This window comes from Macaca nemestrina (assembly GCF_043159975.1).
Source record: "Macaca nemestrina isolate mMacNem1 chromosome 4 unlocalized genomic scaffold, mMacNem.hap1 SUPER_4_unloc_5, whole genome shotgun sequence".
NCBI classification, from domain to species: domain Eukaryota; kingdom Metazoa; phylum Chordata; class Mammalia; order Primates; family Cercopithecidae; genus Macaca; species Macaca nemestrina.
Window position 1 is genome coordinate 2,854 of NW_027257559.1, and position 18,105 is coordinate 20,958.

The 18,105-nt window shown below is 54.3% G+C and overlaps 1 pseudogene; it reads right to left on the bottom strand.

Annotated features, from left to right (window-relative positions):
• Positions 1-6,765: 6,765 nt before the first annotated feature.
• Positions 6,766-18,105, bottom strand: part of LOC139361064 (SH3 domain and tetratricopeptide repeat-containing protein 1-like) — a 46,146-nt pseudogene continuing 34,806 nt past the window's right edge.

Consider the following 18,105-nt stretch of genomic DNA (forward strand, 5'->3'; position numbering starts at 1 on the left):
GGCTATTGGAGCCACCTCGCGGGGGGGGTGAGCCACCCCCCCGCGAGGGTGGGGACCAATAGCCACCCCCTCTCCCCCCCTTGGCTATTGGGAGCCACCTCGCGGGGGGGGGTGAGCCACCCCCCCGCGAGGTGGGGACCAATAGCCACCCCCTCTCCCCCCCTTGGCTATTGGGAGCCACCTCGCGGGGGGGGTGAGCCACCCCCCCGCGAGTTGGGGACCAATAGCCACCCCTCTCCCCCCCTTGGCTATTGGGAGCCACCTCGCGGGGGGGGGTGAGCCACCCCCACCGCGAGGTGGGGACCAATAGCCACCCCCTCTCCCCCCCTTGGCTATTGGGAGCCACCCTCGCGGGGGGGGTGAGCCACCCCCCCGCGAGGTGGGGACCAATAGCCACCCCCTCTCCCCCCCCTTGGCTATTGGGAGCCACCTCGCGGGGGGGGTGAGCCACCCCCCCGCGAGGTGGGGACCAATAGCCCACCCCCTCTCCCCCCCTTGGCTATTGGGAGCCACCTCGCGGGGGGGTGAGCCACCCCCCCGCGAGGTGGGGACCAATAGCCACCCCCTCTCCCCCCCTTGGCTATTGGGAGCCACCTCGCGGGGGGGGGTGAGCCACCCCCCCGCGAGGTGGGGACCAATAGCCACCCCCTCTCCCCCCCTTGGCTATTGGGAGCCACCTCGCGGGGGGGGTGAGCCACCCCCCCGCGAGGTGGGGACCAATAGCCACCCCCTCTCCCCCCCTTGGCTATTGGGAGCCACCTCGCGGGGGGGGTGAGCCACCCCCCCGCGAGGTGGGGACCAATAGCCACCCCCTCTCCCCCCCTTGGCTATTGGGAGCCACCTCGCGGGGGGGGTGAGCCACCCCCCCGCGAGGTGGGGACCAATAGCCACCCCCTCTCCCCCCCCTTGGCTATTGGGAGCCACCTCGCGGGGGGGTGAGCCACCCCCCCGCGAGGTGGGGACCAATAGCCACCCCCTCTCCCCCCCCTTGGCTATTGGGAGCCATTGTGGACTCACATCCTGTTTTCGATATTGTGAGTAGTATCGTTTCTCTCTCTGGAAATGATTAACTCTTTCACAGACGGGTGTGTATCTTCAGAATATTCCTCAGGGAACAATGATAGAATTATTTATTAAATATTAAGAATCAATTACAATAATTATCAATAATATTATCAATTAATATTTTCTCATTAATATTGATAATTAATTTAAATAGATGATGATGGATGCCCAAAATTAATTTTTAATAATCATGTCATTTATTAATATTAATTCTTCATATTAATTATTGTGTTTTTGCCAGTATCACTTTGTATTGACTTAAGTAACATTAGTTATTGATAGCATTATTTTATTATTAATAATGTTATGATTATTAATTATTAATACTAATCATTAACATTTTGAATCAATAATATTTAGTATCTTTATTGTCTTTAGTAATGTTGATGATTAGTATCAATTTTTACTGTATTTATTTATATTAACAATTAATCGGCTTGTTCCTGATATCCGACATTGAGAAGATGATATTACTCCCAATATCGAAGAAAGTGTTCACTCCTCTATGATGTTATTCCTAATAAGCAGGGGGTAGTGGCTGACATGAATGAAACTACCGCAGCGTGTATTCATCCTTTCGGTCATCTTGTTCGCTCTACCCAACCTGCGAGAGGATAATATTACTCCCAATATCACAAAGGGCGTCGACCTCCACTGTGATATTTTCCCTCACATACAGCCGGAGAGAGGAAGATATTACTAATAGCCAGCCGGGGAGAGGAAGATATTATCCCCAATATCACAGTGGTGTACATCCCCTTGTGATATTTTTCCTTATACCCTGGGATGGAGAAGATAATACTAGTGGCAATATCGCAGGGATTGTACACACCCACTGTGCTATTGTTCCGAATAACATCATATGACTCCCAGTATCACCGGGGGTGGGTACATCCTCCTGTGATATGGTTTCTTATATTCAAGGGGAGAGAATGATATTACTCCCAATATCACAGGGGTTGTACACACCTCCTGCGATATTGTTCCTAATATCCCGAAGAGGAGAGCATAATATTACTCTCGATAGCTCAGCGGGTGTATACCTCGTTTCTAATATTTTTCATAATATCCAAGATGGGAGAGGATGATAAGACTCCCAATATGCCAAGAAGTGTACAGTCCCCTGTGATATAGTTCCTGACATCCAGGTGGGGATAGGATGATATTACTGCCCATATCACACGAGTTGTAAAACCCCTTCGACATTTAGCCTACGATTCTGAGGGGAGAGGATGATATTACTCCGAATATCGAAGAAGGTGTACACCCCGCTGAGACACTTCACCCAATATCCACGTTGGGTGACAACGACTATATGCCCAATATCGCAAGGGATGTACACAAACCCAGGGATATTGTTCCTTATATCTAGAGTGGGAGAAGACGCTACTACTCCCAATAACGCAGGGACTGTGGCTGTACACCCCTCCTGTGATATTGTTCTTAATATCCTAGGCAAGAGAGGAAGATACTACACACAGTATCACAGGGGGACTACACCCACACAGTGATGTTGTTCTTAATGTACTCCACCTCCCTCCACCAGGGATATCGTTTCTAATATCCAGGGGAAGGGAGGATAACATTATGCCCAATATTGCAGGGGAGTGTACACACCCTCTGTGATATTGTTCCTAGTATCCAAAGGTAGACACGATGATGTTACTGGCCATATTGCAGGGGGTGTACACCCTTCTGTGATATCCTTTTTGACATTCAATGGGGGAGAGGATAACATGAATCCCAATATCGCTGAAAGTGTACAGACCCCTGTGATGTAGTTCCTAATGTACAGGGGAAAGAGTATTGCTCTCAATATCACAGGGGATGTAACCACCCTGCCCCCTTTATGTTGTTTCTGATATTCAGCGGGGTGGAGGCTGATAGTACTCCCAATATCCCAGAAGGTGCACACACACCTGTGATATCGTTCCTAATATCCAGTGGAAAAGAGGCTGATTTTACTTTCGATATCGCAGTGGGTGTACACCGCCCCCAAACCTCGGGTATCGTTCCTAATATCCAGGCGGGAAGAAGATGACATGGCTGACTATATCGAAGGGGGTGGACAACTCTTCTGTGATATGGTTCCTGATATCCAGGGGGTGAATGGATGATATTACTCCCAATAAAGTAGGAACCGTACAGCCGCCCTGGGATTTTGTCCTTAATAACCACAGGGGAGAGGTGATATTACTACCAACATCGCAAGGGGTGTACACACCTCCTGTGATATTGCTTCTCATATCCAGGAAAGGAGAAGATGGTATTAGTACCAATATTGAAGAGATATACAACCCCCATGGGATATTGTTCTAAAGTTACAAGTTGAAAGAGGATGAGACTCCATCCAGTATAACAAGGGGTGTACACACCGCCTGTGATGTGAATCGTAAATCCTAGAAGAAGAGAGAATGACATTGCTTCCAAAAACACACGGGGTGTACACCCACCCTGTGACATCGTTCCTGTTATCTAAAGGAAGAGATGATGATACTACTCCCACTACCAGAGAAGGTACACACCCCCCTGTGATATTGTTCCTCATAACTTGTGAGGCAGAGCATGATATTACTTCCAGTATGACAGTGGCTTGACACCCAGTCTGTGATATTGGTTCTACACACCAACTCTGTGCCCCTCGTTTCCCAGGCGTTCTCTCCACACTTTTGGAACCTCGGAGGAGGCTTTGTCTTTGGTTACAGATGAAGAGACGAAGGGTCTGAGAGCTTAAGCAAGTTTGTTACTGGAAAGCGGTTCCGATCCAGACCCCAAGAGAGGTTTCTTGGATCTCACAGAAGAAAGAATTCGGGACGAGTCCATAAAGTGAAAGCAAGTTTATTAGGAAAGAAAAGGAATAAAAGAATGGCTACTCTGGCCGGGCGCAGTGGCTCACTCCTGTAATCCTATAACTTTGGGATGCCGAGGAAGGTGGATCACCTGAGGTGAGAAGTTCGAGACCAGCCTGGTACAACATGGCAAAACCCTGTCGCCACTAAAATACAAAACATTAACTGGGCGTGGTGGCAGGTGCCTGTAATCGCACCTACTAGGAAGGCTGAGGCAGGAGAATCGCTTGAACCCAGGAGTTAGAGGATGTAGTGAGCCAAGATCACGCCACTGCATTCTAGTTCGGCCAACAGAGCGAGACTCCATCTCAAAAAAAAAAAAAGAAAAGAAAAAAAGAAAAGAAAGAATGGCTGCTCCATAGGCAGAGTGGCCCCAAAGGCTGCTGGTCGCCCATTTTCATGATTATTTCTTGATCATACGCTAAACAAGGGTTGGACTCTTCATGAGTGTTCCAGGAAAGGGGTGGGCCATTCCCAGAACTGAGAGTTTCTGCCCTCCCTTCTGAGACCATGTAGGGTAACCTCCAGATGTTGCCATGGCATCTGTAAACTGTCATGGCGCTGGTGGGAGTGTCTTGTAGCAGCAAATGCATTATAATTATCACATAATGAGCCATGGGGACAATCAGAGGTCACTCTAGTGGCCATCTTCTGTTTGGTAGGCTTTGCCCGGCTTCTTTACTGCTACTTGCTTTATCAGCAAGGTCTTTATGACCTGTATCTTGTGCCGACCTCCTATCTCATCCTGTGACTAAGAATGCCTAGCCTCCTGGGAATGCGGCCCAGCAGGTCTCAGCCTCCCTTTACCCAGCCCCCATTCAAGATGGAGTCGCTCTGGTTCTCGTGCCTCTGACAAGTTGGCCTGGGTAGAGTGTTCTCTAGTGTGTGGTTGTTGGAGCTGTTCCTAGCAGTAAGATGGATTGTCAGTAGGAAACAGGCCTCTGTTAGCCCGGGGGCTGACACTCTGCCCCAGTATGTCGGCCTCATTTTAGTGGTGGCAAAACTGGGGCTCAGAGACATCAACTCCCTCATCCCGAACCCCCAGACTGTCAGTGGTGGGCTGGGCTTTGATTGTGGGGCTTGAAGACCCATCATCTCCTCTGGTCCCCCAGTCTCTGCTGGCCAAGAGGAACAGGATCCCAGGATCCCGGCCCCTCATGGCACCAGCCAGGGTGGGTGGAGATGGGGAGGCACAGTTCCAAAGCCCCCCGTACTCTGAGGCAGGTCGGGGGCCGAGAGCAAGCCGGACCCGCGGACCCCACCCCGAGAAGAATGGCTGCAGACCTGGCCCAGCGGGCAGGAGGTCTGTGTCCTCAGTCAACGTGACAGCGCTTCCCACTCCTCCATCCAGGCCGTGCTGTCTTCACGTTTCCAATCATGCGGCCTCCTCTCCAATTCCCAAGCCCAACCCAAAGACAGCGATCTGGGGTCTACATGAGGTTTGTCAGCAGCTCTGACCCGCTGCTTCCCGCCAGCCCCGCGGCTGGTTCTGTAAAGCTGATACCCCCTGGTGGGGAGGCTCGGGGCAGGGCTCTGGCTGCAAGCATGGGGTCCCAGAACCTCCTGGCTCTGTCACCTCTGCTGGGTGGAAAACCAACCCAGGACTGAACCAGTGACACCTGTGGCGCTCGCAGAACCTCCTGGCTCTGTCACCTCTGCTGGGTGGAAAACCAACCCAGGATTGAACCAGCAGATGGGTGTCTGATTCCTTATTATCAGAGCTCCGCCCACTGGCAAGTCTCTCTCCGGACCTCAGTTTCCCCCTCCATTAAACGAGGGGCTTGGGGGATACCAAGGAGGGGTAACTGCTTAGTGAGGATGGGAGGTTTCTTCTGGGGAGATGAACACATTTTGAAACTAGATGGTGTGAGTGGTTGCACAGGAATCTGAATGCACAAATGCCACCACATTAATCGCGTTGAAATAGTTAATTGCATGTGATGTGAATGTCACCTCATTTAAAGTGTTTAAAAGAGGGGCCTGGGAGAGTGCAGTGTACGTGAGAATCACGTGGGACACCCACAGTCTCTGAACCTCGGTTTCCTTGCCGTAAACTGGCAAAGAGACCGTGTGAGCTGTGTTCCCTGGGGCCATGAGATTCCAAGAAGGAAAACCTGGGATTCCTGGGACTGGGATGAGGGCCGGGGGCCGGAAGGGGAGGGGCATGTAGGGAGGGCTGGGGGGCAGCCCAGATAAGGCTTTCAATACAGGGTAGCAGCGTCTACACAGGCAGAGATCCCAGCGTCTCACTTCCCGCAGGGCTGACCAGTGGCCAGAGGTGGGACTGGCCAGGCTCGGCCCAACCAAGTCTGGGAGCAGAGGACACTGAGTGAGAGATCCCAGGGTCCACCCTCACTGGCCTGTGGCTCTCCTGACACCACAAGAGAGGTCCAGGAGCTGACCTGGGGTCCTAATGGGGGACACCTTCCTGGCTGCAGGCTGGCAGGGTGGTGTGGTGGTCAGTGTACTGGGCTCTGTGTCTCCGCCCCTACCTGCTGTGTGACGGTGGGCCAGACACCTAACCTCTCTGTGCCTGTATTTCTTCAATGGCGAACAGGGACACTAGCAGCCCCCACACCTGATCACAGTGGCCTGAAGGTTAAAGGCAACAGTGGCACGAGACCTAGAGCAAAAGCTCTGAGCAGGGAGAGCAGGGAGCTGCCCAGGGAGTTCCACCACCATCTCCCGTCTGGCCGCCGAGGAAACCGAGGCTCATGGTGACCTGGCCCAGGTCTGTTAGACTCAGGGTCCTTCTCATCCCCAAGATCAGAGGGCTGCCACCAGGGAAGGAGCTGGCCCCTAGACACAGCCCAGGAAGCACACAGAGAAGGATGCCCTGGGGACTTCGGTATGTTATTGCAAAAAAAAATTTATTGCTATTTGAACTCTGCTTTCATGCCTCCATTTCCCAGAAAATGAGCCACGGGAGACACCAGGAGAGGCAGGAGATCATCCTCCTTGCACAAAACCCGCTCCCTCGGATGCTGTCCTCAGCGAGGGTGGCTGGGGGCCAACCAGGGGGCCCACCGGCAGAGTGGCAGAGGAGGTGGGTTGACCCTGCGGACGTTGAGTTCTGTGGCGAAGGTCCTGGCATTCTGGTAGAAGAAGAGCGACTTCTTGCGGTCCAGGAGGAAGTTGTGGGAGATGGTGGCCGGCCGCGTGTAGATCTTCAGCTGTGCCTTCTTGTTGCCCAGGTCCACGGCAGCTGCCAGTGCCAGCTGGTAGTACCTGGCTGCATCAAACGGGTCCTGAAGGGGACAGGTCATGGTCAGCAAAAGGGGGACTCGGAGCCCGTCTTCCAGAGGCCGTTCCTGTCTCCAGGTCATTCCACATGTCCAGCCAATGCTGGCTCACCCCATGAGCCCCGAAGCCTGTGACACTGCTATGGTGTCAGCTGCAGGAGGTGGGGATCACCCTGACACCCCTGGAAGCCTTCCTGAGTGTCCCTACGCCCCACTCACCCCAAGCCTCCTGCCCCAGTGCCACCCTCTCTGCAGGCAGTGGCTGCTTTCCCCATGGGCTGAGGTCAGGGCAGATCCTGCCTGCTCTGAGAGTTCCATGCAGGACCCTTGGCTCCAAGCCACAGCAGGGGCACAGCGTTGAGTGACCCAGGCTCCCCTCTGGCCCCTGTCCATGCTGACCATTTCCAGGCCCTCCACGGGACAGGCCAGGTACAAAACCATCTCACAGGTGTCCTCTCTGGCAATGTTCCCTGAAATACTGACGGAGTGTGACTCCCCAGACATCCACTCCCATTTTCAATGCATCTTTGGCTCAAACTCACCATCCCTGGGTTGGGATGCTGTCTCCCAGACCTCCTCCTTGACCCTCCCATCCCCCACCCGGCTTCTCCCCAGGCACCTCCTCCACATGGGGGTCACCCAAGGGACCTCTCTAAGACCCATGCCTGGCCTGTTCCTCTTTACCATCTCAAGATGGCTCCCAGGGCCAATGAGAAAGTCCAAGATGCAGCAGTCCATTCCCTCACTGCCCCACCCCACACACGGAGCAGGGGCGTGAGAAGGCCCCGAGTCACCGCCACTGCTCATCCAATGCCCCCCAGCCCAGCCGAACACTGGACTCTGTGCTGGGTGCATGGCGGAGCCTAATGTCCTCGCTCCCAGTCTGAGGGACCTGGGAGCGAACACTGACCACACAGGGTGGCCCGGGCTGTGGCAGAGGGAAGCCCAGGAGGCCCCAGACTCAGCCGGGGTGGGCAGCAAGGGCTTCCTGAAGGGGTGGGGGCTTCCCAACTAAACAGGAAGGAGCCAGCCAAAGCATATGTCTCTGCGTGTGCCTGTGCATGTGCCTGTGCGTGTTTGTGTGCCTGTGTGTGCATGTCCCTGTGTGTGTGCGTGTGCCTGTGTCTGTGTGTGCATTTCCCTGTGTGCATGCCTGTGCCTGTGTGTGCGTGTGCCTGTGCTTGTGTGAATTTCCCTGTGCATTTCCATGTGCCTATAGTGTGTGCAGCAGCTAGTGAGTGGCAGGCTGAGCCAGTAAACATCTAATCCACCCTATTGCAGGGCTCACTCTCACGTGTAGACTAAAGGGGACCCCATTTTAGAGGCAAATGGCAAAGATGCCCATTTACCCTTGCTTCTCTGCCTTCTCAGCCTTCCAGGCTCCATCCAGCCCGGCTTTTTCTCCCACTCCTCTGGGCCCTGGGTCCAGAGTCTCCTATACAAGGAGGAGGGTGTAGCCTTGGAAAGACAGCCGCCCTTGGGGAATTCCAAGGGGGCCTCCCTGTGGGAAGCTGGCCCGCGCTGACAGCATAGTCACGATGAGGCCCAGAGGGCTGTGCATGGGAAGGAGGTGAAGGAGGGCTGTGCATGGGAAGGAGGTGAAGGAGGGCTGTGCATGGGAAGGAGGTGAAGGAGGCCTCTGCCACTCGACCCCAACCGTGGACTTTGGCCTCTCAGGTACTACTTGGCCCTTTCCTTTCTCCTGGACAGGCGGAGTGGGCGGCAGGCTTGACCAAGAGAGATAAAGGCCTCTTCTGGGAGGCCCGTCCCCCTGGGTCCCAGGCAAGCCCCTGGGCAGTGAGCAGCGTCCCTCTGGGCCTGACACTTGGCACCTCCCTGTCTGGCTGGGACTTGGGAGGCCACGGGGACCACTTCTCACCACCAGGTGTCACCAGCACTGGGCTGAGGCCTCCCGGGCAGCCCCAGGCCTGCGGTGGGGAATACGGGGCAGGGTCTTAGGGCTGCCCCAGCTCCTCATGTTGTTCTAAGGCCCACAAGATCTTGGCCCCTGGACTGGAGCGCCCTGGCCCCTCAGCCCATAAGGAGCACTGACGCGACGCCGGTGCGATGCTGAGGAGGGGTCGCGCCTGCTGGGCAGAGGGGTGGAGACACCCCAGGTCTGAGTCTGCCAGTCCCAGCTCTCCACCCCTGCAGGGCTGGGGGCAGAGGGAGCACAGCACCTCCCCTCGAGACACACCCGACCCAGCAAGGCCTCAGCCTGGCTGGCAGGAGCCCCACCCCACTGCCCCTGCCCTGAGCTGGGGTTTCCCTGTCTGTGAACCCAATGGTAAGACACTGGTCCCACCCCACCCTTCCTGGGTGGTGTGAAGATTCAAGGTGTCTCGGGACTCCAGGAAGGAGTTGCTCAGTGCAGGCTGGCACCCTGGGCAGGCTTCCTAGAGGAGGTGCCAGGATTTGGGTTGGATCTTGCAACGTGGATTCAATGTGAGGATGATGCCGTCCTCCGAAATGTCCTTCTCCCGACCTGTTTTCTTTGTTAAATGCAACTTGACACTTGACTGTCAAGTCTCAGTTTTGCTGTCACCTCCTCCAGGAGGGCCCCCCTGACTACAATCCCCCTTCTTTACCCAGAGGCCACCGTTGCCCACTCATGTGTCAGCCTCCCTGGCTGAGACTGAGTTGTTGAGGGTGGGGCCTGGCCAGCTTGGGAGCTAGGTTGTATCTGCTAACCTTGCCAGCTCCTCCAGCTGGGTGCAGGGCTCCAGGGAGGCCACTGGGTCATTCCTAAGGAAGGCTGGAACCCAGGCCTCTGGGGTGTGGGTGGAAATCCAACTCCAAGGGGGCCGGGAACACCCCGAGCCCTGCCCCTCCCACCCACCTTCAGGCCGTAGAAGATGATGTCACCGAGCACCAGGTACACCTTCACGTAGTAGAGGGTCTCCTCGTTGAACTCCAGCGGCGAGTGGCAGAGCTACAGGGCCTTGAGGTAGAAGTGCTCCACCAGCTTGCCATGGCCCAGCCGGTGGTGCAGGGCAGCTAGCCGGTGGTAGGCCATGTGCTCGTTCAGCCGGTCCCCTGGGGTGCAGGCCAAAGGGGCAGGTGTGAGGATGTGGCTCCCTGGGGCAGGGAGGACACATGCCCCTCAGGAGCAGGTATGTAGATCCCAGGCAGCACACCTGGCTTGCCTCCAGGCACCTGTGGTCACCTGGGCAGCTCTGGCCAGTCCCTTCCAGGTTCCCAGACTCACTTTCCCATCTGCAAAGCAGAACTAATAAGGCCTGCCCCTGTCTACTGTGAGGCTTATGGCAAAGTCGGACTTGGATGACCCAGCTCTGTACCTACACATAGCCACCTGCCTTTGCTCACTGGGTTTAACCAGGGGAGCCCAAAAGCCATGCTGTCCAGGTGCTCCCGGACACCCCGGCTCCAGGCAACCCACAGATGTGACATCCGACTCCTCCTGGGTGTGGCACGATCACAGCCCCCTACCTTGGGGAGTCAGCTGCACACCTACTGTGTACTGGGCTACGGGGCACAAGGCACTGGGGCATGTGGCCTGCCTAGGGTTCCCTGTCTCTGGAGGGGGACAGACGACCCTGGCACAGCACCAGGGGATGCCTGGCCTTAAGGGGCAGACTGCTGGAAGGGGAACTGGGATTTTATCAGCCAGAGAGCCGTGTGGTTGATGAGGGTGGGAAGGGCACAAGAGAAAGGGAATGTGTCACTCAGCCTGGCACATACAGGGACCAACGAGATGCCTGGCATGTCTGGAAGGCAGAGGGCACACTGGGCGGCCCTTGTGGTCAGCAGCGGGAACAGGCAGAGGAAGCAGAGCTCAGTCAGGCAGGGAGCTCTGCACTGCGTGAGAGACCTCGGGCTGTGCCCCACAGCCGGACGGGGAAGCCAGCTGGGCAGATCTGCCTGCCTGGACAGGAGACCAGGAAAATCCAGCAGCTGTTTCAGCTCCTGGCCTGCAGACCTGGAGGCTGGGCTCTGGCAAAGTGTGGGTCCTGGCAGGGTGGGGCTCAGGGGACTTACCCAGAGTGATGCTGAGTGCTAGGGCCATGTAGGTAAACTCCAAGCCCTCCTGGGACTCCTCCAGTGTGGCCAGGAGTGCCAACAGCTTGTTGCACAGCTGTAGCTGCAGCTCCGCCTTGTGGTTGTCCGTAGTCACTGCCAGGGGCAGGGCCTGGTCCTACCACACAGGCAGGTGGGGTCAGGTTTCCCGCAGCACCCACCTTGCCCACAGCCCTCCTCAGAGCTCAAACATGTACTTGGAGCTTCCCACGCCCCAGCTACCCCTGCACCTCAACACAGCTCTGTGCTCTGGGATAACACACAGTTCAGACACCCAAGTTGGGGGCTGAAGAGTCACCTGAGGCCCATCCAGCTACACCCAACAGCCTCAGACCAGCCTCTCCCACCTGGGCACCGGGAGTCTGACTGGGGGGAGCCAACACTCCTCTCTGCTCTAAAAACACCACATTTATCTGTGCCCAGGGCTGAGCCACACCGTGAGCTCAGAGGAAGGGAGAAGCCGTCCCACTTCGGGGTGCATGCAGACCTGGGCCTCCCACTGATGCTGTGTGTCCTTTGACATGTCCCTGTGCCTCTCTGAGCCTCAGTTTCCTCATCTGGAAGATGGGGACAGGACTTCCCACTCATGGTTGCTTGAGGTCATCAGGTAGATGGGTAGAGCCATTGTCACATCCAGGCCCCGAGCGTTTGTCCCGGGCAGGGGCATGGTCAATATTCCTGGTGAGACCACTTGGAAACTAATCATGTATATGGGTGACCCTGCCTCCAGGTGGGAGGCCTCTACCCTGCCACACCTGTGCCTCAGCCTCCAGGTGCCCCACTGAGGCCCACCCACATCAGCCCACAGGCCAGCTCACCCGGTAGAAGGACATGCCTTCCTCCCGCTCCCAGGCCCCATTGAAGAAGATGTCTCCAGCTGCCTCAAACAGCTCCAGCCCCAGGTTGGGGTCGCCTGTGTACAGGTCCACATTCTGTGCCACCTGAAAGGAGACAGAAGTTCCCTCAAGACCCACACCTAGCGAGGTGGCTACGCGCACCTTTGCCAGCCTCCTTCCTCTCACACACTACAGGTACACCTGAGCATTTTTCAGACCCTGTGCATGAGGGCTGCCCCCACCACTGGCATGAGGACAATGAACTGATGCACCTGAGTGCCAGGAGGTGACTGAGCAGCTGCAGCCCAGGAGCCCGACACCTGTGAATCCTACCACCAGGGCTAGCCCTAGCCCACTCCCCCTGCACTCAAAACAGTCTCCGTGGCCCCCAGATTGCTGGGAGCCCAGCCCCTGGCTCCTTTCTGCGTTGCCACATCCCTGCCACATCAGCAGTGTTTGTGGGTGGGCCTTGTCCCCTCTTGGCCATGAGCTCTTGATCCCTCTCCTCAGCTCAAGGAGGTATACAGCAGGTACTCAATAATGAAAGCTTCACCAGGCTCGTGGGCTTCACAATTTGTTCCAGATCACACTGTGTTTGGGAAAGCCTCTGAAAACAGCCGCTATGATAGATTCATTTTGTAAGGAGATTTGCCACGTGTCGCTTGGAGCAAGCTCTTCTGTGTGTTAACTGAGTGGTCACATTATTTGAGCATGTGCTGTATACCAGCAGGTGCTGGGCACTGTGAGGGGCCGCGCCTCTGCCCTCAGGGAGAAGATGCTGGCCACTGGGGGAGGATGTGAGGGAACCAGTTGGAGGGAGGGAAAAGGCACACAACAGGTGCTCAGCAGTGGCTTAGGAATGAGTGGATGGATGGATGGATGGATGAATGGATGAGCAGATGTAGACACATGGATGGATGGATGGGCGTGTGGCTAGATTAATGCTTGGATGGATGGATGGATGGATGGATGGATGGATGGATGGAATGATGTATGTCTGTACGTATGTATGGGTGGGTAGATAATGTATGGATGGGTGGAGGGTAGATGATGTATGTACATGTGGATGGATAGATGGTGGATAGACGAATGTATGGGTAAACAAATGGAGAGATAGATGAATGGAGGGATGGATTAATAGATTGATGGGTGGATGGATGAATGATGGATGGATGGACGAACGGTGAATGGATGGATGGGAGAAAGGATGGATGATGGAAGGATGGATGGATGATGGAAGGATGAATGAATGGATGGGTGGATGGATGATGGATGGATGGAAGGATGAACAGGTGGATGGATGGATGATGGAAGCATGGATGGATGATGGAAGCATGGAGAGATGATGGATGGATGGATGGATGAATGGATAAATAGATATGTGGATGTATGATGGATGCATGGAAGGATGAACAGGTGAATGGATGGATGTTGGAAGGATGAATGGACAGATGGATGAAACAACAGGTGAATGGATGGATAGACGCGTGAATGGATGGATAAAAGGATGGATGAATGATGGATGGATGAATGGATGGATGGATGAATGGACAGATGGATGGATGATAGATGGATGGATGGATGATGGATGGATGGATGGATGGATGGATTATGGATGGATGGATTATGGATGGATGGAAGGATGAACAGATGAATGGATGGATGATGGAAGGATGGAAGGATGGATGGATGAATGGATAAATAGATAGATGGATGAATGATGGATGCATGGAAGGATGAACAGGAGGTGAGTAGATGGTTGATGGAAGGATGGATGGATGGATGGATATATGGACGAATGGATAAGTGGATGAATGGATAAATGGATGGATGGATGAATGATGGATGGATGAATGGTGGATGGATGAATCGTGGATGGATGGAAGGATGAACAGGTGAATGGATGGTTGATGGAAGGATGAATGGACGGATGGATGGATGAACAGGTGAATGGATGGATGATAAATGGATGAAGGATGGATGATAAAAGGATGGATGGATGAATGGACAAATGGATGGATGATGGCTGGATGGATGATGGATGGATGGAAGGAAGAACGGATGAATGGATGGATGATGGAAGGATGGATGATGGAAAGATGGATGGATGATGGAAGGATGGATGGATGAATGGACGAACAGGTGGATGGATGGTGGCTGAATGAATGGATGATAAAGGAATGAATGAATGATGAATGGACGAATGGATGGATGGATGGATGGACAGGTGAATGGAAGGATGAACAGGTGAATGGATGCATGATAGAAGGATGGATGGATGGATGGATGGATGGATGGATGGAAGGATGAGCAGGCGAGTGGATGAATGATGGAAGGATGGATGGATGATGGATGGATGGATGATGGATGGATGGAAGAATGAACAGGTGAATGGATGATGGAAGGATAGAAGAATGGATGGAGGGATGGATGAACAGGTGAATGGACGGATGGATGATAAAAGGATGGATGATGAATGAATGGATGGATGGATGAACAGGTGAATGGATGGATCATGGATGGATGGAAGATGGTTGGATGGATTATGGAAAGATGGATGGAAGGATGGATGGAAGGATGGATGGATGATGGATGGATGGATGATGGATGGATGGAAGAATGAACAGGTGAATGGATGATGGAAGGATGGAAGAATGGATGGAGGGATGGATGAACAGGTGAATGGATGGATGGATGATAAAAGGATGGATGATGAATGAATGGATGGATGGATGAACAGGTGAATGGATGGATCATGGATGGATGGAAGATAGTTGGATGGATTATGGAAAGATAGATGGAAGGATGGATGGAAGGATGGATGGAAGGATGGATGGATGATGGATGGATGGATGATGGATGGATGGAAGAATGAACAGGTGAATGGATGATGGAAGGATGGAAGAATGGATGGAGGGATGGATGAACAGGTGAATGGATGGATGGATGATAAAAGGATGGATGATGAATGAATGGATGGATGGATGAACAGGTGAATGGATGGATCATGGATGGATGGAAGATAGTTGGATGGATTATGGAAAGACAGATGGAAGGATGGATGGAAGGATGGATGGATGATGGATGGATGGATGATGGATGGATGGAAGAATGAACAGGTGAATGGATGATGGAAGGATGGAAGAATGGATGGAGGGATGGATGAACAGGTGAATGGATGGATGGATGATAAAAGGATGGATGATGAATGAATGGATGGATGGATGAACAGGTGAATGGATGGATCATGGATGGATGGAAGATGGTTGGATGGATAATGTAAAGATGGATGGAAGGATGGATGGAAGGACGGATGGAAGGACGGATGGATGGATGGAAGGATGGATGGATGGACGGACAAGGAGGTGAATGGATGGACGAAGAGGTGAACAGAAGAATGATGGATGGATGGATGGACAGAAGGATGAACAGTTGGATGGAAGATGGAAAGTTAGACGGAAGGATGGATGGACGGACGAACAGGTGAATGGATGGACGAACAGGTGAATGGATGGATGGACAGGCGAATGAATGGATGACAAAAGGATGGATGGATGATAGATGGATGGATGGCTGCGTGGAAAGATGAACAGGTGAATGGATGGATGATGGGAGGATGAAAGGATGGATGGATGGATGATGGATGGATGGATGGATGGAAGGACACACAGGTGTATGGGAAGATGATGGAAGAATGGATGGATGGATGGATGATGGATTGATGGATAGAAGGATGAGCAGGTAAACAGATAGATGATGGAAGGATGAATGGATGGGTGGATGGACAGGTGAATGGATGGATAGACGGGTGAATAGATGGATGATAAAAGGATGGATGAATGATGGATGGATGGATGGATGATGGATGGATGGATGATGGATGGATGGATGGATGGAAGGATGAACAGGTAAACAGATGATGGAAGGATGAATGGATGGGTGGATGGACAGAGAGTGAACAGCACAGGGGTCCTCCTGCATCCCTTGTCACTCACCTGGATGTACAGGTCCACCAGCTCGCTCTGCCGCAGGATGTAATAGATCTTCCCTGCTTGTAGCCAGGCATGTGCCTCCTTCTCTTTCCTCTGGAGGTCAATGAAAATCCCCAGACTTCGTTTGCTGTAGTCCAGAGCGGATTTGTAGGCCCTGGAATCAGACGCAGGTGTCAGAACAAGGGCTCTCATCCTCCTGGAACCAGTCTGCCTCCTCCCGTGGGTCTGGTGACAGATGAATCTGGCATGTGGGGACTGGGAAAGGCCCTCTCGTGTGTGCAGTGTTCTGCTCTTCCCAGGCTGCTGGGAGGGCCAGGGTGAACTCACACGGCATGGAAAAATGAAGGACATCGTCTGAGGGAATCAAGCATCATGCTGCCCTGTGGCAGGAGGAGTGTGCTAGTCCATCTCCCCTGCCTCCCAGACATGGCCTGTGTCTTCTCCAGATGAACCAGGAGCCGTTAGTGTTCAGAGGCTATCTAGGCCGATGGTTCTCAAGGTGTGCAGGCATCACAGTCACTCAGAGGCCTGACTGTAGAGCTTGCTGGCCCTGCCCCCAGAGCTCCCGGCTCCACAGGCCTGGGGCAGGCCCTAGAACTCCCACTTGCCACAAGCTCCTAGGTGACATGGATGCTGCTCTACTGGTCGAGGGACTACACTTTGAGAAGCATGGCTCTAGCCCACTGGCCCATTTTCCTTCTGTGAACCTGAGGCCAAGACTGGAGCCAGTCTCCCAGGTCCCCATGGAATCTTGATCCTTCCCTGCTCTCTCAGTAAGTCCAACACTCGAGGGGGTGTGACTGCAGCAATGTCACTGGGCCCTGTGGGTGGGGTGGCCAGGGCCATGGTTACCCCATCAGGTCAGGATGCTTGAGGGAAGCTGAGTAGGCCACATATGGGACGTGAGACCTTGAAACCCTGCCCCAGGGAAGCAGGTGACACAACTGGCTCTGTCTTCTGTGGAAGAGAAGCCACAGGTGGCTGCTGTGGTCACACTTAAGGGGACAGATGAAGACCAGGAATGAAGATTCGGGGCAGGCAGAGGTCAGATGACAAAAGTCACTATAGTAGGAAGAACAGCCCAGAGTGCACCTACTGCCTCTGCTGGGGTTGAGATGACCTTTGACCCAACAAGGGAGGCTCAAGCTGGGACTCACGGGCCAGCAGCAGCCCTGGGATGACCCCAGGCCCACCAGCTCAGAGCATCTGATGCCAAGGAACCAAATGATCAAAAGGAGAGGGGCTGATGGCGCCCTGGGCCAGCTTCCCTGTGCCCCTCTCCCTGCCCTGCCCGCCCCCACCTCCACCACTGCAAAGCCAGCCCTTACCACTCCGTGCCCAGGGACAGGTAGAGCTGACTGATGGTCTCCAGGAGCTGCCCCTCCAGCACCTTGTCAGACACCTTGCGGGCCAGGGAAAGCTGGAGCTCGTGGTAGATGACACACTGGGCCTCGCTGGGCATGACGGCGCTGTAGAAGTAGCACAGCCACTGGATGGCCGGCAGCTGGCCTGGGCAGAAGACAAAATGGAAGACGTTAGTCTCCCAGCATCGAAGCGAGGCTGGCTGTGCTCGGAGGCCCCTGCTTGCCTCTTTCACACCTCTGTGAGCCTGGGCCCCATAGGCGGGGAGCCTGAGCGCAGACAGGCCATGCACCCGTGCCAGGGCAGATGCCGAGCATACCGTGACATGGGCACACCTTGGTGCAGATGCTCATGGTACAGGCAGGCCTTCTTTACAATTCCCAGGGCCGAGGTCCTGGCCAGGCTCGGCCCCTGCACCAGGCCATCTATTTCTGCTTCACAAAGCCCCTCTGGCCAGGACCAGGGCCGCCTTCAGCCTGAGCTGATGAGGCCAGGGGCACAAGTAGCCCCTGTCGCAGATGGAACCCTGAGAGCAAAGCCAAGCGTCATGTCTGCCACACATGGCATCATGTTGGGGGAATGGGGTTCAAAGTCGGCCCCTGGTCTTCCCACACATGCTTCTCTCATGCAACCAGGCTCCTCCCAAAGCCAGGGCACTGAGAACGGTGGAAAGCTTCTGATTCTCTAGCGTCAGAAACATTCCGGAGATTAACACCGGAAA